This window comes from Ictalurus furcatus, chromosome 16 (genome assembly GCF_023375685.1).
Source record: "Ictalurus furcatus strain D&B chromosome 16, Billie_1.0, whole genome shotgun sequence".
Classification (NCBI taxonomy): Eukaryota; Metazoa; Chordata; class Actinopteri; order Siluriformes; family Ictaluridae; genus Ictalurus; species Ictalurus furcatus.
In genome coordinates this window covers 11,991,460-11,998,460 of record NC_071270.1, presented here as the reverse complement: position 1 = coordinate 11,998,460, position 7,001 = coordinate 11,991,460, and positions in this window count along the sequence as shown.

Genomic DNA, 7,001 nt, shown 5'->3' with positions numbered 1-7,001 from the left:
GCCTGTGATGATCATATCTGGCAATGCTTTGAATCCTGCCTTGAGGAATCATAGATTTATTTATTCATTTTAGAAAAATAAAAATAAAAATGTAAGCATCCTTCTCTCCTTCCTTTGTTCTTCTATGTATCTTTCCTCAGCCATAGTATCCTCTTTAGCAGGTCTGGTCCACTAAACAGCAGCTTATAGGTCAGAAAAAAGCCCTGAGTGTTTCTGCTGCGCCATCTGTCCATACGTGACTGCTGCTCAAATGCACGTCTGTCATACTTACAAAGCTTTCTGAAGCATTCTGATTACAGCCTATGGTACCGCCCCTGTGTGATTATAGCTTTTCTTCTATGTTTTTTAAGTGTCCTTCAGTATTATACAAGAAAAAATAACCAATCTTCATGTTCTAATCCTGAGTGCAATTAGATATTGTGCAGTCCCATAGTTGGACTTCCTACTGCATAGTTGATTGTTGTGAAATGTTTTGATCATATTAATGTCCATCATATTTATAATATTTAAAACAGCCAACATGGATGATTACATATTGCAATGTTATTTCAAATTAACTTTACCTGGATAGTTGTATCATCATCATCATCTAGAATTAGGTAATTATAAGAAAGTTTCTTTTATGAATGTGGTTATTTACTGTCCCTGAGACTATAATGATGGTGTACTGCATTCTCCTGTTATTTATTCCTAATATTGTGATGATGGCATTCTGCTTCTGCAAATAGATGTGACTGATAGAAATGTCAATGTGCAGAGTGAAAAAGATTTGCAAATATGGTTTAGAGATGCTTTACTGGAAGTTTCTGACAGTAAAATCAGGAAAAAAGCTTCAAGTGGGTGAAAAGCTTGGCTTATGAATCATCAGGCTGATTATCAGAATTGCTGAAGTGTTTCTGGGAGACAGAATTAGGCAAATCCTTCCCAAAATGTACAGTGAGATTACTAAGCAAGTCATCAGATCAGTTGATAGAACCTCAATATTATAGTGTAAAAACAAGTGTGTGGAATTTAAGCAGTGGATCAGCAGCTAAAAGTAGAGAAATGTGGCCAAAACGATACAACTGATTCAATTTGAATTCCTTTTCTGAGAAGAAACATTTTTGTTTTATGTAAATGTCTTCTCTGATCCAATGCAATTGAACTTTGCAGACTTTGTATCAAGTTAACAGTGAAGGCTTTATATGTATATATTCACTAATAACTTCTCTTTGCCTGTCATTTCTCTTTATACTCTTTTCTATGTATACTGTATATTGTGCTAATTTATGTGTGCCTTGAGCTATGCTCCTATCTGCAAGGGCATGGAGAATAGTTATGGATGATCTTTGGGGGTATAAACGAAAAAGAGCTCATGGTAAAATCACTGTATTTGTATGTCTACCTACAGACATATAAACAAATCAGCATACGAAGAGAAGGGCCAGCTCACATGCATCTTAAAAGGATAGAGGGTTGATGTTATTGAAGTCAAAGAAACACTGAAACACTAGAGCTGTAAATGCAACACTAAATACAGAATTATTCTTTACCCAGGCAAAACCTCTAACCCCAAACCTCTACCCAGCCTACAGAGTCAATAAAAAAAAAATCAGATAGGAAGACAAAATATGAAGAAGGGAAGGAACTGCTCATGGTAAAGTCATGTCAAGTTAAACTGAAGACAAAATGCCACAAGAAAAAGCAGGAACTAAAGTTAGCTGCAGTAAAGTCCTGGCAGAGCATCACTAGGGAAGAAACTCAGAGTCTGGTAATGTCTGTGGGTTCCAGACATCAGACAGTCATTGACTGCAAGGGATTAAAAATGACAATATAATCTATACTATATTTCCAAAAGTATATGGACATCTGGCCATCACACCCATATCTGCCCATTCCAAATCCATAGTTGTAAACTTGTTGCTATAGCAGTCTCCACTCTTCTGGGATGGCGTTTTACTAGATTTTGGAATGTGACTGGAGATTTGTGCTCATCCAAAAGAACATTTGTGAAACCCTGAAAAACAGCTGCAGACCATTAACCCTTCTCAACCAATCTTTACTGTTGGCACTTCCATTCTTGTAGGCAGTGTGTGTGTGTGTGTGTGTGTGTTTTGTTTTTTTTTTTTTTTGCATTTATCAAACCCATTTTCGTGCATCAGACACCCAGATAATGAAGCACTATTCATCAATTCAGAGAACATGTTTCCAGTGCTCCAGAGTCCAGTAGTGGCATGCTTTACACCACAACAGCCATATGCTTGGCATTGCTTCTGGTTATCTTAAGCTTGTGTGCAGCTGCTCGCCCATGGAAACCCATGTCATGAAGCTTCTGGCACACAGTTCTTGTGCTGATGTTGCATCCAGAGGCAGTTTGGAACTTTGTAATGAGTGATGCAACACATGGGCATGTTTTATGAGCTACACGCTTTAGCACTCAACAACCCTGCTTTGTGAATTTACATGGTCTACCACTGTAGTTGCTCCTAGATGCTTCCATTTCACAATAATAAGTTGACCAGGATCTAGCAGGGAAAATGTACTTGTGGCAAAGATATCATCCTATGACAGGATATACAGTATATTTGTTTTTATATATTATTGCTTTACTGTTTTTCTCCCTTTGTGTCATTTGTTTTATTCCAGCAGGTTTTGTCCCCTTTTTCATTATTTTTTACCCTGTAAACTTTGTTACTGTAGAGACAAGGTCAAGTACAGACTCTTTCTTTACGTGTCACTGTCTTTTTCAGTTTCTTTTTCCTTTAGTACAACTAAGCAGTCTGCCCATGCATCCCATTCAGACACTGTCCCCAGTTTACCTCACAAACATCTTTCTCTTATTGTACAAGACACAAAGGACAAATATGAGGACATTTGCACACAAACACACACACTCACACACACACACCAAACGTATGTGTGTATTTATTCCTGAGAATGATATTGTCTGGAGCTTCGCTCTCCTGGTAAGGTTACCAAAAGTGGTAAGGTAAAGGTAGAGTTTCCAGCTAAATAGTGGCCCATAAATTTATACAACCTTACTGTTGGGTTAGGTGGATGGTGGGTATACCACTTGTGGAACATCACAACTGTGGTAAAGGCAGAGTAAGCTACAGGGAGATTACTTACAAATATCATTTTTATGATTTATAGCTATCTAAATTATTTCATATCTAAATTATATGATAATCCTTGGAAATCCTCCTGAAATCTTGGATTTTTGTAGATACATGCTTTTCAGTGGACAAGGATGAAAATACAGCTAGAAATTAAAAGTTAAGTTCTTTCTGATGCCTTTGGTGTTACCCCTTGTTTAAAAATAAAGACTATTTTAGCATAATCCCATGTTCTGTTTACAAGATTTATTGAGTAGAAACATTTTTACATGTAACTGTAAACTGTGTAATTACATGTGTAACTGTGACATGTTATAAGGATCTACAATAAAACTGGGATGCAGTGCTTCTGTGAGACCTTTAAGCCGCATTTTGCTTTAATGACTATATAATTTTCCAAGAAATTTTTCTTTTAATAACAACAGAGAGCAATCATTTAAGAAGGACAAAAACAAACACACAACAAACATACAAGTTTTTTATTTTTCAAATAAATCACAGTGCTCCCTGCCAGCGTAAGGCAGGCTGGGAAGACAGGGGTGGTGTCTCAAGCAGTAGTTACTGCGCTGCCCAATCTGGCTGTGGATATGTAGTCCTTGCAGGAAGAGGATCCTGTTATAGGTGAGGCTCTAATGTTTTGGAGACATGGGGTGCCCCCTAGTGCAGAGGAGTGCCGGAAGCTGCCCAAGGCTGTTGTGAATTTGTTGGGGCATTTGTGTAAGCAGGACGGAGTATTGCATCGCTGAGTGTTTCGCTCTGATGGGGCGAAGAGGGACTTCAGCTGGTGCTACCATCGCTATTGCAGGGTGAGGTTTTAAGGCAGGTTTTAAGACACCCCAGTGTGAGGGTTTAATAGCACACTGCATAACCTTCTACACGCCCTACCTGTGGCCAGGAAGAATGATTGGGCCTTGTGTCTCCCACAGGTGCTTTTCTGCTACAATACCATCCCTCATCAGGCGACTGGTGAATCTCCATATTTTCTAATGTTCAGGCAGGAGCCACGACTTCCGGTGGACTTAATTTTGGGTCAAGTCCAAGAGGTGGGGGTTTGTAGTGTGCATGAGTGGATCAGGGAACATCAGGCTAGGCTACAGGTGGTTTTTCAGGGGGCACAGGAACGACTGGAGACTGCTGTTGGTCACCGTAAGGCGCAACATGACTCCCACATCCGTTAGTTTATTTACGTGAGTATGGCACTAGATGATGTCATAAAATTCAAGACCTGTGGAGCCCAGTGGTGTATCAGGTCGTGATGGTCGTGAAGATGGGTGGTGTGGTATGCACCATTGCACCAGTGGATAACATGGCAAAGTTAGGTGCGTTCATCACTCGGCCTTGAAGACCTGGATCCGGAAGCATTGTCCAATTCCCACCTTGACAGATCCTTCTGTTTTGGGAGAAGAGGTGCCTTCAGTAGAAGTGTCATCAGAGGATATTGATCTGCTGATGATGGTACCGGAGATGGTAGGTGTTGACGAGGGGGTACAGTCTCTGGGGCCTTGGGGTTCCTGATTTTGTATCATGCGTACCACCAGGGCATGATAGTTTGCCAGAAGGCCGGTCATGTACAGATGACATCCCCTTGCGGGGAACTGGGCGGGCCACCATTTGAACCTGCACTGTCTACCATGGGCCGTTGAGGAGGGGGGCCTGATCCTACATCTTATGATGTAGAGTACAGTCTAGAAGATCCAAATCTTCTCTAAGACAAATCCCTAGCCGAAGACGCTTCATGTGACGCCACTGCTGTTTTGCTTAAGGATATTTTTCTTGGCTGCTTTGCTTACAAGCATCTTGCTTGTCTGTTTTGCTTATGGGCATTTGTTTATGCTGTTTCGCTTATGGGTTTTGTCTTTGCTGTCTTACTTAGTGGCACGCTTGGGCTGTTTGTGTACAGGCCTCACCTCCGCTGTGCGGCATATCAGCTTCACTTTGTTGTTTGTGCAAGTTTGTTTGTTTCTCTTTGTTTGTGCTTTGCGCTGTTTTTTTTTTTCTTTTCATTGCTATATTGTCAATTGGTTTTGTTGCTATTTCTGTTGATTTGTTTTTTGGATTTATTTTTGGTTTATATCTGTTTTGTGAGCATATGTAGTGTGAGGGGCTATTTGTTGTTGTATGTTGTTGCTGTGTCGTATTGTTTCTATACTATAGTGTTTATGCTTTTTATTTTATTTACTTTTAACAATAATTCTGGTAAAACTCAGGTGCTGTTTAACTGCCTCTACTACATGTGGTGGTGTTAGTGGGTCTGAGTGCTATAGCCACCACACCACAGTGTCTGTAATATTTTTGTTTTTATTTCATTGCTTATTGTTTAGTGTTATTTTTATGTAGTCCTGGTTAATTTGTGTTTCTTTTCTCTCCAGGAGCCAGTGAGTCTTGGTGTGGAACTTGCTGCCTTCACTCTGTGGTGTGTGCTTCACAGAGTGCTGAATGTGCCGACACAACAACTTCCTTATGGTGTATGTGGTGTTTGACAATTTGGTGTGAATTAAGGTGGTTTGGATGACCTCCTGAGGTGCAGCTAGCCTACCTTGTTCCTGCAAAGCCTGGCCCTGGAGAAGTGGTAGTTTTAAAATTCTTACTGTGCTTCTTGGGAGACAGAATCTATATTTATTTGAAAAGTTTTTTATGATACTGACATTTATAATAAAATATATATTTTGTATTGACACTCATATCTCACTCTCATGTTCTTTGCGTTTATCTGTGTCCCTTATTGGGAGTACTTCCCTGGCTCTCCCCAAGGATTTACTCAATTTTGATTAATGTTTCCTTCCATTTGGTAATGCCACATGTGTAATTATTCATTCTCATCACCAACTGCACACAATTCCCATACACTCCGAATAATCCTGTGTGGATCTGCAGCCATACAGTTTAAACACATTTCGTTCTTTCCTTCTAATCTAAGCTAACATTCTAATCCCTGGCCCAAACCCTTCTTCACCACTAAGACCTGCTGCATATGCAGCATTGCTTTCTTTTGAATCCTTTCTTTATTGAGGTCACTGATAAAGCAACATGTTTATGCACAGTACAGGTTTTAATATCTCAGGCTAAATTAAATAGTACATTCTCACACCAAGTCAAAACAAGTAAATGTCTTAAATACATTCAGCACCTTTCCTGAATGTGAAAACCTCTTTCCTGTCAATTTTAACTTTTGTATGTTTTTGCCTGTGCCTTTTTTCCCCCACAAACTGTTAAACAAAGTAATAAAAGAATACATAATACTGTCATGCACATTTTTCTGGAAAATAACAAATGATCTATTATTTTAATGTGTTGATGAAAAGAGACAAACACAGAATAGATTAGATGAGCCTCCTTGTCCTTCATGTGCTCTAAAAACCAACACTGTTCTTGGCTGAATCATTGGGAGGAGATTAAAGGTTATGCTTTATCCAGCTTTACTAGTCCGTTGACAGATTTTGCCTAAACTAAGCTGATTCGACTTAATTCTCTATACACACATTAATCTATAAAATTTTCACATTTTTTCCTTAGTTGTAAAAAAAAGACTAAAGTTCTACAACATCTGAAATGTTATATTCAATGTTAGATGTTTGAACATAAGAGTTTTGCAAGTGAAACCCAATCCTGCACTTTCACAAAAATGTGCCAAAACATCTTTAATAAATGCATGAGACAAAATTCTTTTATGTCACCAGCAGAAATTGTGTTAAAGCAAACCATGTAGAATTTACTTAGTTTCAGCGTAAACGATGAAAAAAAAATAACAGTGCTTAGAAACTGATATTTCCACAGTGGCAAAAAGAAAACAAGCACCCTGAGCTGTGTAAAAAGACATGAACACATTTCACAAATGACAGGTGATGACATGCTCATTAAAAAAATTGGGCTTGAAGTGAGCCTTTCTCTAAACTTTATTTCCCATTT